The 16,726-nt window shown below is 41.7% G+C and overlaps 2 long non-coding RNA genes across 3 annotated transcripts; one reads left to right on the top strand and one right to left on the bottom strand.

Annotated features, from left to right (window-relative positions):
* Positions 1 to 384: 384 nt before the first annotated feature.
* LOC135312044 (uncharacterized) lies at positions 385 to 13,956 on the top strand. Its single transcript, XR_010371675.1, has 3 exons — positions 385 to 499; positions 12,581 to 12,732; positions 13,129 to 13,956. It is a non-coding gene; the product is annotated as an uncharacterized LOC135312044 (long non-coding RNA).
* On the bottom strand, positions 1,211 to 10,161 carry LOC135312043 (uncharacterized). Of its 2 annotated transcripts, XR_010371674.1 has the most exons (3): positions 9,985 to 10,161; positions 2,825 to 2,884; positions 1,211 to 1,455 (listed from the first exon to the last, which is right to left on the bottom strand). It is a non-coding gene; the product is annotated as an uncharacterized LOC135312043 (long non-coding RNA). The 2 variants fall into 2 exon arrangements; XR_010371673.1 differs by having other exon boundaries at positions 1,211 to 2,884.
* Positions 13,957 to 16,726: the final 2,770 nt, after the last annotated feature.

The raw sequence follows: 16,726 nt of genomic DNA, 5'->3' as shown, positions 1-16,726 counted from the left end.
CTCTGCATGAATTATCCCACTGTGTAGCTTCCTGACTTTTCATGCAGCTGTAAGCCCCCCAACACTATCTTTCTTCAGAAGCTACTGTGCAAACCATTTTTATTATATGCTGAAGGAATAACAGAAGACAAACAGTTGCTTAGACTATGCACACGTCTGCACTAAAGGCATTTGCACCAATTAATAAAGGAAGCAACATCAATACATGTTTATCTGGGCAAGGCGTGATACACAGATCTGTGGGTATGGGAGCCCGGGGTAGATGAGTTGACATATGAAGGTCCCATCCAGCTAATTTTTCTGTTTCTATGATTTCTCAGAAGAGGGGGTGGAGGACAAACTAACAGATGGGAAGTACGTTTACTCTCTCTCGTTTTCAGATCTCATGTATCAGCACCCAGCAATGCCAGCTGAATGAGGATTCAGGAGCTGGGGGAGGACTGTTGATAGCCTCAGCTCCCTTTACTTCTGCAGAAGGAGATAACGATAGTCTTTCAAGGTATGTTCCTGAATTACCCTGGTTTGCCTTGCAATGTAGGGTGTGAGACCATGAAACCCTTCTGCACCTAGAGAGGCAGCTGGCTTTACAGAGAGCCTTATCTGAACAATTCATGATAGTTAATAAAGAAGGCACTTCAAGTCCTGACACAGTGAATATTACACAGGTAAATCAGTCTTCAGAAGCTGAATTGCAGACAAGGTCTTTACAGGATGCATCTTTCAATAGCAATACTAATTGCTTGAATGCTAGACATCTATAGAAAGAGGTGAGTAAATGGAAAACAGTATTACAGAAACAATAACAAAGTGAAATATGTAGGAATGACAGCAGCTGGTAGAGCCACGTGGCATGAGATTTGCCAAGTACAATTTGTATTCTCTCAGGTTCTGTACTATCTGCCAAATATTACCTTAGCTTCTCAGAATCCAGGAGAAAAAATACCTTTGTCCATATTTTTTTGAAGTATTTGCTAATGTTTTCAACTGATAGTTTTAAACGCTATTCTTTTAATATTCTATAGCCTCCTACTTACAGTCTGCTACTGATAAGCCTAATAATAAGAAACAAGAACACACTAGGTAGTTGCTCATAGGGCTTTTAAGCACAGCTGCTTGGGCAGTCACGCATGTGTTGTAGTGACTTCACGTAGCAGAAGTCAAAGGGACAGTAAACCACCTTAAAGTATAATAAAGGCAAGGTGTACTAGTGTATGTGTGAGGGTAATACTTTATCAGTTAATGCATAGTGAAGAATACAAAAGCACGTAACTGGATTTTTTCTGAAGGCCTAGATCGCAGCCGCAACTCTACCGAGTCAGGAGGAATGTCAGAGAGCTCCGCTTTGCGTTCTCTGCCAGAAACGTTTTCTGCCTCGGCTTCTGTGCATCACGCCTGGTGTAAACCAAGCACGAAGGTGGTGTAAAAGGCTCCATCTGTCGTGCTGGCTCAGATCCACTTGACAGAAGCCAGAACCCATGAAAGTAAAAGATGAGAAATCAGAATTGTGAACCCGCTTCCTCCTCTCCCCGCTCTGCTCTTCCCCAGTTTGTACTTCCCCAGGAGCAAGAGGAGCAGTGTCTTGTTCTAGATTGCTGCTTGCAAAGTGAGGGGAGTCAGGGTGCTTGAGGCATCTTCCTCAGCCCTCCCATAATAGCACAGGGACCACTCACCATTTAGACTGAGGGAGTTAAATTTGTTAAAGAAACGAAACGTTTTCTGAAGGGTGATAGAAACCAGTCATTTCACCACTTCAGAAAGCCATCATGCACTTCCTGGTCGGTTGCTCTGCCCCAAGCTGGTTTCAGTTTAGTATTCAGAAAATACCAGGCTAATAATAATAAACCAGGTTCAAGTTAGAACAGTCCTTGTAACAGCCTGGTGTAGCAAAACATTTCTAAATGATGGAATGTCTTTCTAGACAATAGGAATGCAAAGACTCAGTCTCATCAGACAGGAATGCAAAGGCTCGGTCTCATCAGAAGGTTCTTGTTGAGATGAGTACCGTTAGTTAGGGTTAGCCATCCCTGTGGAGCACCTGTACAATGCTACCTTAGCAGGGTCACAATTTGTCAAGATAATTCAGAAACTTTCTTTTTCTCTATTATTTTCTAAACAAAGCTTTTCCTCCAGAGTCATGGTAGCTCCTCTTTAACTCAAATGTGGTATAATCACAAAACAGATAGGGCCCTTTTGCAGCTGTATTAATCCCAGTCAAGGACAGAATGTGGTTCCACCCTTTCCACGTGGAATTTGAACAGTAAAGACAAGACCGGTTTTGTAGGAAGCACGTCATGAGGCTGGAGAGACTTGATTTCATTCTGGATGGCAATTCTTCTCTTGTTAAAGGAAAAATACAGAGCAATCTGGTATCACAAGTCCACACTGACATCTAGTGCTGAAAAAATTGCACTAGCCAGTGAGGAAACAAAGAAGGAAGAAGGTGTTGGACTGGAATGAAAATATAAAAATATAACAAAGCATCCCTCCTGCTTTATGAAAGCGACTGGCAGTTTGTGGATCTCTCCAGTGGGCAGGAGGTGCTCTGGCTCCGTGAACTTGGGTGCTGTGGGGGCATCCCTTGGAGAACTGCACAGGGTACCAGGTCTGGCAGCCAGATACTCAGCGTAGCAATTGCTGGCTGCCCCATAAAACTGTTCTTCAGGACACAACGAATCTTGAGTTGTGACTTATTTTAAGTTTGCTTTGTACCCACCATTACTGTGGGACTTGGTCCGGAGCAGCATAACTAGTAGAGCACTGCTGCCAATGGCCTGGTAATCTTGATTTTACAAATGAAGACTTCACAAGGATGAAATGTTCTCACTTTCCAATCTGAGAAGAGAATTCCCTGGTACATCAGAAAGATTCCATCTCTAAGCTTTTCCTAGGGAAAGGGGTAATTTTTCTTGTTAATCTTCTTTTACCTTCAATTTTGATACAAAATGTTCTCACCATTTTTACACACACACAAAATTTGCACTTTGTAATATTTTACTGTGCCTTTAAGGGCAAGCAAAGACTGTAAAAAAATATTTGTGATTCTTCATTTTAATTTCTACCTTCCATGGGGACGTAAAAAGTAATAATAATGTACAGAATAATGAGTGCTTTTCAGTGTCTTAGCTGCCAGCACACTTCCTTCCCTGCCACCAGGGAAATGGTGAGATTAAAACCATGTGCTCTGTACTTCAGAAGTGAGATATGCACGTCAGTGTTGTATAAATCATCAAAGGAGACGAGCAAAAGGACAGATCCAAAGCCACCGAGATCAATGGACTTTTTTTTTTCCCATTGAATCCCAGGAGCTTTGGATCTGGTCCCGGCGGATGTCAGAGCTCTGCCAGCCCCGCTGAGGAACTGTAGTCCAAATGTTGGCGTGCTGTTTGGCAAGTTGCAACCGTAAGGTTAAGCAGAGGTTGGCAGATGTGTCCTCCACAGAGGGAGTCCTGGTGTTGGCGAGCAGGATTTCGCAGGGGGATGCAGCATGGGGGACTTGTTTCTCTGCATGGAGGCAAAGCAGGTCCTAACCTACAGCCGATGCTATGTGTGGGGACATCTTCTTCCTCCAGAAACCCTATGCTGTGCATTGGGGCACATCAGTAAGCTGTGTCTCCTGCCATTTGTTACTACCTGGGAATAGATCTTAACTCCTCACCTCCTCTTTCACAGTACAGCAAGCAACAAATGGCAGGATTTAGCCCTTACTGCCTTGTGAGTGTGAAAGCCTCAGAAGAAAATGTGGCTTTCATCATGTCCATAGTACCCTTTCTCCCTTTACAGTCAGAAGGCCCAAGTACTCAGGTAGAATTTCTTCTTTTATTTTTGGCAATTTTTATTTTTCTGAACAATAATCATACAGAAGTAAGCATGTTGTCACATCTAGGCTGTATTTTTTTCCCTCCATCTCTTGTAATCAACAACCATATGCAGATTTTAAAAACGTTTCAGACTCTTGTGTCTAGGCTGGACAGATTGGAATGTACAGAGAGGATTGGCAGGCCCAATTAGACAATAAGTAGCATAAGTAGCTGTCAAAAATAAGGCTAGAGCAGGAGAAAGCGTGTGGCATCTCTCACTAGATAAGCTAGAATGATTGGCATACTCAGTCAGAAACATTCATTTTCTGATTTAATGGTGGCTTAAGACAAATTGTCTCACAGCTGAGACCATGCAAATCAATCATTAAAATGTAGGGTTAGAGTCTGATGTCAGTTTAAATTCCATTAATATCAGTGGAATTACACCAAATTAATCCACCTAAATTTATAGGGTGCAAAATTTGACCCGTAATTATTATTAGGAGCAAAAGCATGCAAAACTGATCACGTGTCTAGAATTTTCTTGAAATAAAAATAATAGAATAGTAAAACCAAAATTGTAGAATAGACTGGAGTGGAATAGAAAAACAAGGAAAAGGAAAAGGAGAAGGAAAAGAAGGGGAAAAAGAAAGAGGAAAAGGAGAAGAAGGGGACAAAGGAAAGAGGAAAGGAAAAGGGAAAAAAATGGAAGACTGAAAGAAACTCCAAGAAAACAATGCAGAAATTTAGGAAAATTCCCTGATGAAATTTAAAAACATGGGGAAAAAATTCCAAATATATAGTAATAACATTGAAATAAATCACTTCAACACTGGTGTCATCATATCATGTTCCTGCCCATCCTTCCTTTGCAACTTCCAAGAGGACCCAAAGGACATGCAATCTCATGGTAGCAAATTATTCAAGAAGGTGCCACTAACCTTTTAAAGGTGACTGGTTAGCAGGGTATATTTGGTGCAGTGATTGAACATCCAGTTTTAATATATTCAGCTGACATTAGTTTCTAAGCCTTTAGGAACATTGCAGAGTGTATTAAAATCAATGGTTTTTTTGGTACAATAGTAGGCATAACAGATGTAATCCCAACTAAGTGCACTGACTTGCTTTGTGCAGAACACAATCTATTGTAATGACATTTCAAATGTATTCTGGGGAGCAGTGAGTTAGGTTGAATGGTAATAATTTAGTGTTCTGCGCTTAATATTAAATACCCCACCTGATCCTTTGCCTTGTGTTCAGGAGCGCAGTTCAGTGAAGGGAACGTTCCTGTTCATACAAACAGCATGAGTCAGCAAGGGTTGCGGGACTACAACCCAAGTCAGAGAGCCTTTGTGGGGCCTTTTGTTGACTCAGTGACTCAGGACTTTGACAAATCCCCAAGCTGGGGTGAAGCACTAACTTTTGTAAAGGAGTAGACCGGTCTTACAAACAATTGCTGCCCATGAGACAGGAACGACAGAATTTTGGCAGTCTGCAGACCCAGGCAGCAGCAGATTAAGCTGGGATGGCTGACACAACTACCAGCCTTGCCTGATCATGCTGCCCTTATCTTAGAGGCTGGCATCTTTGCCTGGAGCTGACAGAGGGATACGGACAGCTTGACATGTTAGAGTAAAGCAAAAAATATGTCAGTTGGGAACAGTGGCAATTCAGGAGCTGCTGCGTGGCCCTTCAACACCCTCCCCTGCGAGGCTGGGAGAAGGGGTGGAGCAGCCCTGCTTTAATCCATTGCCACATCGAGTTAATATCCTGATACTTCAGAATTTGGCTACGAAGAGCTTCTAATTCAAACTGGCTGTCCTCAGCAACAAAGAAGAATGTAAATCCATGACAACAGTTATGGAGTGCAGTGTTTTAGACAATGATGATGGCGGAAAATAGCACTTTAGAAAATTCACAAATACATAAAACCCCTTCAACTGAAGAAACTGAAGCTTTTTTTTTTTTTTTCTGCAGCTCCCTCCTTATAGTTTAATTCTCCTTGCCTTTATCTGAAAATGGTTCTTTCCAGAATCCTTTCAGACTTCATACTTCATTTAAAATCATATTTGATGATCTAATAGTTTGCTCTGACAAAACTACAGTGCAGTTTTCAACACCTGTAACTCACCTGGTCTGATGTGCCTTTACTAATAGCACTCAAACCAGGTCTTTGATTCAGGCCTCTATTTGCAATGGAGACTGAGGGAGAAATCTTAATTCGCTTCCATTTTTGTAAAGGGCATTTGGCAAAGGGAAGAGAAAAAGTAAAACTGAATAAGGATGCTAAAAACTACTGAAAACGTGTTTTTAAATCCAAAATTATTTACATGAAGAATTCTTTCCCAGTGGAAGAAACTGGCAAGAGGGTGCAATGCTTGGAGAGCAGCAGCGTAGGTCAGAAGGAAACTGATCCTTGGTTTTCAGCTGTCTGGCTTGATTATTGGGCAACTTATAACTCACTTTGTCTCTTTTTGATTCAGTTCCTTCCTTTCTACTTTCTACCTCTTTATCATTTTTTCAGGATAGAACACATTACAAATTGCAAGAAGCTCAAACAGTAAGTAAAAGAATGTTAATAAGCACAGAACGTCAATACATTTTATACTAGATCTGTATGATGAGAAGAGCTTTGGAAATACAGAACTTTTACAGAAGTCACAGTATCCAATTTATGCAAATGCCAGTCACAAAAAAAGATTTGCTACTAATGCTAGCCTGCTAAGCAGAACCGTGAAGCATGGAACATGCAATAAATATTTCTGCAAAAATACCCTCTAAGTCCACATACAGCAGGTTATATCTTAAAAAATGAGTCAAGGGAATACTTTGTCATGTAGAAATTGTAGTGGCTAGATAAACCACTTTTGAAGTCACCTAAGGATTTATAGATATGACCTATACTGGAAGAAAATAGATAAATGTTTTGTCAATCAGCAGCTGACATAAAACAAATGTGTTTACTGTTAATGCTGCTGTCACAATTAATCACAAAATCCCAGGAATCAGATGCTACAGCACCTACTGTTTTTCATTAACATCACTGTGCGGTACATATTAGGGCTTTCTCAGGTAGGAAATTAATTCTTTTCAAAATGTCTTGTGGGCATCAGAACTGAAGTCATGAGACAAGAATGAGCTGGGAGTCCAGAAGCAAATGGGGTGGAGGGGGTTATATAAAACAGCTCTTTAATAATCAGTGGGGGAAAACTCATGAGACAGACAGAGTATGCCAGATGGAAACAGCTTTGCCTGTTGCCTGAATAGAGCCTTTCACCCCATTCTAGAGAGGTAAGCTGAAACATTGTCAAGGCTGATCAGTCCCACAGACAGACAGTAAAGAATTTGGACTGTCTCTCTCTATTACTGTTTGCTAACTGAGCTGACTGCCAACTCAAACCATTGGTAGAAGTTTAATTATCAGCCCGGTTGTTTTCATTGTAAACTGCTGTTCCTTGGGTTTTTACCATTTCAGTTCTTAAGGCTTTTCTGTGAATGGTTTGGTCGCAGAGGTAGCAGAACTAGATTGAGTTAGAAACAGATTTAGCCAGGCTGGTGCTGAAAATATGGTTAAACTAGCCTGACATACCTTTTCACCTCTTTCTGTAACACACATGCTAAAAATCCTGACATTATATTTACCAGAGTCCAACATAACTGGAACCATGTCAATAGTCTTTGCAGAAAAACTCGCTAAGACTCCTTTCTCAGAGGCATATGATTGATCTGGAATCTCTTAATGAGGCTACAGCCTGGCACATGTCCAACGGGCAGGTCAATTGGTCAACATTTGCAAGAAATCCTGAATTATATTCCAAAATGTGGTTCTCACAGAGCTCATGAGATCTTTTCCCTGTCCTCCTCTTCAGGTCTGGGATATGCCAATCTCCCAGTTCTACTTGTTTATAAAGGTCTGAAAGCATAGCTGGTTTTGGGAGGCTTACATGTATTTTACATACCAGCAAATGGATATATCTGAAAAGTGAGAACCTGGAAGGGCAGAAAGCAGATTTCTATAGACTGTATTGCCTGCCTTATGCTGATTTTCAAAGAAACATGGAGATGTAATTTTTTTCCCACAAATCAAAGAGGATCTTGAAAAGGTGATTAGTTCCTCTTCTTCTCCACAGCAGGCAGTGCTTTTAAAGTCCTCCAGAGTACTTGTCATCAAATTATCTGTTCAGGTGTTTAGAGGGCTACAATATATTATTTTGGAAAGTGTAATTACAAGGTTGCAAACCCAGCATGTTGTATGGCTATTTGTGTAGGTAGACATTATATAATGCGTCCAGAAAATGTTTCCATGGTGGCATGAAAAGTTGGCATTGATTAACCAAGTTTTATTAGGCCAGATTATTTGGTTTAGCCCCTCAATATCTGTCTGCTCTAGGTTTAACTCAAGTGAGCAGCAGACCCAGTGAGAGCACATGCAGCCATACTTCAGGATTGCATTCAAGTGCCATCACCCATCTCCATACTAATCCCCCTTCCTGTGAAAGAGGAGGACAGGCGAACAGAGGTGGAAGAACTGTACGTGCACTTTGGTTGTTGTTTCTGTTTGGTTTCAGAGCTGCTGTGGGTATATCCCACAACCCTCAGCATTATACTAATCCAAGCTGCTCTGTCATTTCTTTCCATGGACCATGGGCCATAACTAGAACTACAGCTATCAAAATGGTTTTCCTGCAAAATGCTCCCCCCAAGGTTGCCAGTGTGACTGTCGACAGCACAAGGCTTAGGGTTATAAACCAGCCTAGTGCAGTGCAAAAGAAGCACTCAGATGAGCCAGTCCGTCTTTGTGGACGCATCAGGGATTCGGGCATAGCACCCGGCTAGGACCCCAAGTGAATCCTCGGGGACAGCTGGCCTTTGAGCCACATGGACATAGACAGATGGGGGATCATCTCGAGTTGCCTGTCTTAATCTGTCTTCTTGTCAGGGCTTGCCGATAGTTACTGCACAGATATGCCTACCACACCCCAGGCAATGCTCCTATCTCAGGCGACATCTATAAACCATTTGCAGATCCTAAGTGAATTCGTTTTAGCATTTATGGATATGTGTTATCCAGCCTGTCCAGGATGAATTTTAACTGGTGCATAAGCGCTGTCTAATCATTGTTTTGTGTGGTATTTACGCATGCTTTATAAAGATACCGCCCTCTGCATAGCTAGGGTGTTCCTCCATTTGTATGGTAATGAATCAGTATTCAGGGGGCCCTTTCTGCTCTGCTTCTTACCCGGCCCTGTTCCTTGTGATATCTGAGCAAGGCCCCCAACAGCAGAGCTGCCAATAAAGGTAGGGGAAGATGAGGACAAAGAGCCCCGGCCATACCTATTGAGGGAGAAATCTGCATTTGAAAGTGCCTGCTGGAAATGGGCAAGGTGCCAAACAGCAGGGAGAAGGGTGATGCTCTAGAATACAAAGGAGGGCATGCTATTAGATATGCTATATTTGTATATTATATTGTATAATTATATATTAAATATAGTCTATATTATATTAGATGTATTAGATATACTATAGATATACTGTAACTTTTTCTATCTTTAAGTCACTGGCTATTTGTAAGAAAAGGAAACAAACAAGGGGAACCATTTGTTTTGGCAGCAGCACAGTTTATATTCATATTCCAGCAAATGCAACACCCCTTCTCTCCCACAGACCTGCCTGCTGTTGCGGCTCTTCTCCTAATGCTACAACTATTCTCCTGTTCCACCTCTCTGTAACAAAGCCTCTACCAACAGCTGATTAATGTGCTGTATCTGCAGTTGCCCCAGGACACTGCAGTCAAGGCAGTGCTATCTGAGCATGTAGGTGACGTAAACACTTGTTTTCAGGGATCACTGCCTTTTGGGGAGCGTAGGTTATGCAGTTGAACACATGATGCCTACACCTCAGGCCACAGCAGCCACCACTGCTCAGCAGCCATTGCTATTCCAGTTGAATGGGTTTTGTTTTACTGTTTCTGAGTAGATATGCTGCCATGCTGCTTTTGCAGTTCTGCTTCCACACATTCTTACTCCTCTCTCACGGGGAAGGTGCATAGGTCTTTCCCACTCTAGTCCCTCTGCGTGCCCTGCTTCCCTCAACAGAAGAAAGCTTCCTCCAAGAGACCCTGTCAGCCTTCAGGTCCCGATGTTTAGTGGTATCTCCTGCTGAACATAGGTCAAAACTCACAGCTCACCTCAAAAGAGAAAACGAGATGCATCTCAGCAGCAGGCTACAAAAGCAGAAAGTTCTTCAGTGCTCACACTCACAGGGGACAAAGTGCAGCAGGGGCCTGGATGACATCTAGAAATGGCATGCTCAGCCAGCATCAGTGGGTATTATAATGCTGGAGAAGCCGCCTGCGGTCTCTCTCCCCTATTCCTTTTTCAGTAACTAGGCTAGTTAATAGACAACAGTTCTTCTGGAAAAAAAAAGGGGGGGAGGGGATTACATGTAGGCCCAGAGTTAAAGAGTTCAACTGGGAAAGACAATCTTCGCCCAGCAACCCATAAATTAAGCTTAGCTCTAAACCAGATTTTCAGCATGGTGGGAGGGAAGCTTTAGGCCCCTCAGTGCAAGTTTGATAACAGTGTGTGAATCACATGCCAGCGGACCTGGGCTGAGAATTTGCTATCTAAATCTCACCTTCCCCAGTGCCAGAAGCATTCCGGTTGAGGCTCATCCAAGATTAATCTGCGAAGACTAAGAAAGAGAAGGAGCAATGATTGACATGGTAATACAGCATCTCCCATGCAAAAACGCCCTCACCCCCTCCAGCATTTTCATAACCAAATGCACACCTTGTTTTGCACTATAAAGAGCATGGGAATGAAATGTGATAATGAGACATAACAAGATGCATGTATAAGACAAGCTGTGGACAGGCAGTGAACATAAAAAGAGACGAGTACATGTGCACATAGGGAAGAAGTGGCAGATAGGCACTTTTTTATAATCTAGCAACAATAATCATGGCAATAATTAAGTTCTGTTTTCATTTTCCATCCTCCATGCACTTTTGTGTATCTGAAAAAAAGCCTACAAGAATGCATTTTACAGAGAATATTGGAAAATATCAGTTTGCATTCACTTTCCTCAATCTATGGCACACCCAGTGCTAAAAGCTGCTTTCACCTTATCAGGAATCAGAAGCAATAGCAGAGCTTCCTCTGTTTCTTACACTTGCAAAATTAATATCAGTAAGCTTCAGATCAGAAAGGACTTGGAGAGATTGTCTGGCAAATATTTTCAAATGAGAAATAATAGAGGGGAAATAAAACTGTCTGGACAGTGCACCAGCAGAAAAAGAGACAATATTTGTTCACTAAACTCTCTTGTAATTATTGACATATTGCAACTTGCAGCATTAGAGGCAAAAAGAAGCTGTAATCTATCCATGTCCTCCTCTTTTCTGGACTATTCCTGGTACTAGTTGCAGCAGAGGAGTGTTCTGGACTGGAATCCTCTGGCTTTTCCATTCATTGCTTAGAGGAACTCCAAGCCTGCACAAAACATTACAGGTTTTCTGACTTTCCTGCAGTAACATTTTTGTCCTTTTGCCTTTTTGTGAGGCCACGGATCCACAACAACAACCCTTCAGCTGAAAGCCTGTTGTAAGCTGAACCAACAGTAGCAGATGCAGAAACAGATTTCCCTTGGGAAAGAATGTCAAGTCAGTCTGACAGCTGTAGTGGCAAGTACTAGCAATGTTCATTGCCCTTGTAAATCTTGGGGATAAACATCCCTAAAATGTCAATGACTGATGGTGGAGATTGAGTAAAGTGTAAGTGTTGTAGTACACAGTATACATTCCTGTGCTCTCATTGCATAAAAATGGCAATGAATGGTCTTTTATATCAGGCAGGGTGTAATTGCCTGTGCTGTGGCATGGAGCTCGTGGGCAGGCAGCGCTGGGGTGGGTGAAGACGCTTCTACATGAACATGCCATGATGATCAGTGTTCATTGATTCTTTTACTCCCTTATATTTGTCACTGTCCAGGTGGATGCTTCCTCTTACTGAAGCAGAAATTGTTTATGCATGGCACAGTGGCAAGAGCTGTGCAAACATTAAAATGTGGATATGATTCATTCCTGCTGATAGAAGCAAACCTCTGCCATAAGAGAAGCAAAGTGTTCCGTCTCTCCACCATGGCATGGGAGGTCTCTATAACAGGCCTGGGGGATTTCTAGTCCAGTTTTGCTCCCTATTTGAAAGAAACATTTACTTTGCTCCCCATGCTGCAGCCTTGCAGGAGAAGTTGTGCTGATTGCACACCCTCTTCTGGACTGGGAAATGTGCCTGCCTTATGACACTGAAGCCACTCTCTAGGCAAATTTTTCCCCTCAGCCATCCTTCCAGATACCATCTTTCTGCCCTTTTTGCCCTAGGGAGCAAGGAAATTACTGGTGGGACATCAACAACGAGGAGAATTTCACTGGCGAAACCAGCAGCCTGCTTATCGTTGTTACTTTTTCCTCATGCCTGGATCATCTTGCAGTTGTTTCTATGACAACAGAAAAATTATTTCTTAACCTAAATCAAGTTTGTCAGACTTATGCTTGTGCATAGCACTTGCTGAAGGCTAGATAAGCAATTCTGAGACTGAAAGGAGACAAACTGATCCGGTCTATGAAAATGGAGATACCAAGGGTCTGAAATAGAAAAGATCCCTTGTTTTCCTAGGGAAATTTGCTTTGAGTATTGAATTGTGGTTGTTCTTTTACATTTTGAGAAAGAAAAGCATGAGAATAGTGAATATCATGAATTAATACATTTATCCTTTACATGCAGAGGCTTTGGGACAAATCAGCTGTGTTTCTAAGAAAAGAAGTGTGAATAAACAACATAGGACGAGGAAGAAAGGAGAAGATTCATAGAAGCTCCTCTTTAGAAAATGTGAAGGAATTTCTGAAGATCACATTCTGTTCCTGTTTATTATATGGGTAATGATAATAGTTCTTGGTAACCTCGTCCTCAGAGTGCAAAATCTTAATTTTACCTTTTGCTTGCACAGTTTTTTCTCATCTTGTCCTCTGGCTTATTTTTTATTAGACCCTAAAAATATAGTTATTATTGACAGATTGGGAGGACTATTTTGCAGGCAGTTCATCCCTATTGCATGTGTTTCTACTGCATAGCAATGAGCTTTTTAAAAAAAGTATAAATTTCTTTACACCCTGAGCGATGAATGGTAGTATCCCATATCTGTTTAATCTAGAATGATCATAATTTTTAGTTACGACAAAACCCTTTCAGAAGTTTAATGCAATTTGTAACATTGATATAGCTGTTGGGTTACTCTTGTTAATCTAAAATAGGTGGTTATTGGGCTGTTTTAGTTAAGCTGTCTCTGACTGAGAGGGTATCCTGTTCATCCTGTGGAGGAGAACAAATGTCATGCCTGGGTATGGAGGATGGGCTATTGCCTTCTGTCCACAGCAGAGCTCCTGCTCGTCTCAAAGGGAGCTTCACAGAATAAGCAAAGGCAAAGCCTCATCTTTTGCTGCAGAACGTAATGCACTGTTTATTATTCTTTCACTCTGCTAGTACTGGATTCAGCAGAACTCAGTAGGAGTGATTTCTCTTCCCTTCCTTCCCATCTTCCTTTCTCTGTTTCTGCTCTACTTCCTTCTTGGCATCTCTCCTTTGTTCATCCTCCTCCTTCCAGCAATTCCAAACCCAGCCTCAACTGCATCTTGGCTTCATTTCCATTCCTCTCCATCTGCTAAAATGTATTCATGTATTATGTATCAAATGTTGACATTTATAATGGTGTCAATAAGGTTTTGAGTCAAAGCCTGAATGCAAACAAGCAGTTTGGGCAGCGTTTACCTCTCTCATCAGTATTGCTTCAGACTATTTTCAGAACTCAAGAAAGGAAACACTGCACAGTTGGGTCCTACTAGGAAGATTTCCTGAACAACCATGATGGAAAGGGGCATTTTTTGTTATTTAATGGAAGTTTAAATGCCAAAGAGTATGGTGATTCTATGTGGTTAACTCACGAAGAAAGTGGACCCAGTGTTTCAAGAATCCTATATCAAAGTAAACAATCACAACTGCAGTAAAGTGAATCTTTTGAAACATCCACATAAACACATATGCATGATTTGGAGTGGGGTTGTGGATCCTTATCTGATCATACAGTGAGACAGTTAAGGGAGAGAAACTAGCAACCCATTTCAGCGGGGGGTGGGGGGCAGGGGGTAGAGGGGAGCATTTTCTTCCAGTTTAAGTCTCCGAACCAACTCACTGCAGGTTTAGGTATGTTTTTGCCAGTGTGAGGGAGAGCTGGCAAATCCAGCCAGCAGTGTTGTGGGGCAGAGGGGCAGGTAGGCAAGAGGTAACAGCAACCTAGGTCAGCTTAGACTCTGACAGAACTGTAGCTTCAGTGGGGATTTTGAAAATCTCAGGCAGGATTTTGCTGTATCCACAAAAGCATCAGAGGTCTGTCACACTTGCTTCAGAAGTATAGTGGCATTAGGCATGCTCAAATTTACCACCCCATTTTCCATTTCTTATCTTCAGTGTATTGATTACTACTTTTTCTCCAAGCTATTTGCTATGCATCATACTTCCATTTTAGTAGAGGTCTCAGACATATTTTGTCAGCTCTGGATATCTGGATAAGACAAATTTCTCCTGTGGTTTGATTTATCTTTATGGGATGCCCATATCTGGCTCTTTGGATCTGAACTACATATACACTAGAATAATTTGATTGCTGGTTCCATAGGTCTTTCAATTACAAGACACTACATTCAGGTGGAGGTAAAATAGGAAATAGGATCAGGGACAGGACCAGTCAATCCTTATTTTTCCCCAAAGGAGGTTTTTTTCCATTTCAGCCAGTATAAGGTTCAGCACTTGGAAGGAAAGGAACAAAAAACAATATAAATCCTTAGGCTTAATTTCCTGTTGGTAAAAAGCAATTGAAACGAGCTGAAATTTTGCTCCTTGATTAACATGATGAAGTAAGTAAGAACTAAAAAAGGTAGACTAACAAGTACATGGCTGAGTCTAGAAGGAAACAGAGATGAAAATAGGTTAGAGATGAGAAGAGAAAAAACAATGGTTTTCTGAAGTTTTCAGGTAGTCAAAGCCCTGCATGAATGCCCAGCTGGGAGAACTATGTTCTCTTTACTCTTTGATCTTGGTCTGCAAATGATTCATGGCATTTAGTGATCCGCTATGCCAGCTTGCCAGTCAGTTATTAGGGAGTCATAGAAATCGGTCACAGCTCCTCTTTTTACATCCCACCCTTGTTTTTACTTCATTCAGTTAATCTCCCGGCAGTGTATTTACAAGTGGAAAAGAAGCACTGGTGAAATGGAGGAGACCTCTCTCTGTATGGCCCCTCTGTCACCCCTGCCTTTGTGTTTAAATGTTTTCTCTTGTGTTTGGTTCTTGCTGCTCCTGATCTTTTGCGATACATCTCATTTTCTCTAATCATTTTTACAACCACAGACTGAATCAAAGGACACCCTTCCAGAGGAGAAACAATTTAAGATCAAAAGTTCTGCTTTGTTTTCTGTTAGATGTCACCTACCCTGCGCATTACATTCACAATTTATTTTTGAGTTGCTGCTTATTCAGTCTAAGTGGTTCAACCCATACATAATATCCTAAAAAAAGCCTTGGTCTTCAAACATGCTGAGGACCATCCAAAAGCTGCTGAACATTTCCCACTCCTACGAGAACTTAAGGTTCAGAAAAGGTGCCTGTGCTGTGCTTTAACTCTTCTGGTCAGAGCAGCACTGAAAAGCTTCACACTGATGCACCTGCTTCCCACCTTTCCTCTCTGCTAACCGTCAGCTTATAGGTACCAACCAGAGCTATGCATTTCTTCAGGTATGTCTCAAAGACAGAAGAGCTCAGCAGCACTTTTTGATACACCGAACTTTTTAATATATTTTCTACCCGTTCAGTGGTATCTATAAGAAAAAGTAAATCTGTTACTGCAGTTGTAAGTGATGTGGGAGCCATTAAGAATTGCCCATTCATTCACTGCTCCATACACTCTGGGCCTGGAGAGGGAGCTGTGGTTGTTGACCTCTTCCCAGGTGTCAAGAGTTAGCCAAAAAGCAGGCAAGATCACACAGGGAGCAACAAGCAGTACTGACTGAAATTACTAGTAAATGACCTCTTTCTGAAGAGCTACTAAGCCTGAGGTGGACGTGGTGTAGCCACACCAAAAATAAAAAAAATAAACTCTTTCTGGTGGGATGAGTACTCTACATTTAACTGGTTGAGATGGTGTTTATATGTAGTTAGAAAAGCTTTTTTATTTTTTCTTAGTCCACAGAGCCCCAATAAGAAGAAGGAAGCCAGTTATAACCCTTGAAAATGGATAAAGTTAAATATGATGTAATCTTTTTGTCAGAATCTGATGCCCTCCATCACTGCAAATGGGATATTAGTTCCAAGGTACTCCCGCTGATATCAGTGGGGACACTTGTAGAGCAGGTTACCATTCATTCTGAGGGAGGAAGTCTAAAATCTAGCATAGTTATCAGCCTGAAAGTCCAAAGCCTGAAAGTCCAAACTCCAAAACCACTGATTCTTGAGAGTGGTGGACAACCATAAGTGTCCCTGAAGTCAGAGAGAACTGAGGGTGGAGAGCAAGCCCAGGAGATTTCCTGGAGTTTTGCATCTAGGTCTTCAGGAACAACCTTCTGTAGCTATCCAATCAAAGGAAATTATATGTGGGAATCTTTGCAGAATTCCTAATCCCATCCCTCAGTAGATGAGCACAGGCCTTTGTGTGACACCATGTTTTGTATCAATAACAGGAGTTTTCAGTTTAAACGTCTCATTCAGGTACATGTGACACCCATGACTTTTTATCAGCTACAGTCTGACCCTGTGGTGCCATCAGCATCATATGTGTCTGTCTTATAATGGAGGCAAAGCTGCTTCTCTCTGGAGATGAATTCA

The sequence above is a fragment of the Phalacrocorax carbo genome, chromosome 2 (genome assembly GCF_963921805.1).
Source record: "Phalacrocorax carbo chromosome 2, bPhaCar2.1, whole genome shotgun sequence".
In the NCBI taxonomy this organism is placed as follows: Eukaryota; Metazoa; Chordata; class Aves; order Suliformes; family Phalacrocoracidae; genus Phalacrocorax; species Phalacrocorax carbo.
This window is presented reverse-complemented; position numbering and strand designations above follow the sequence as displayed.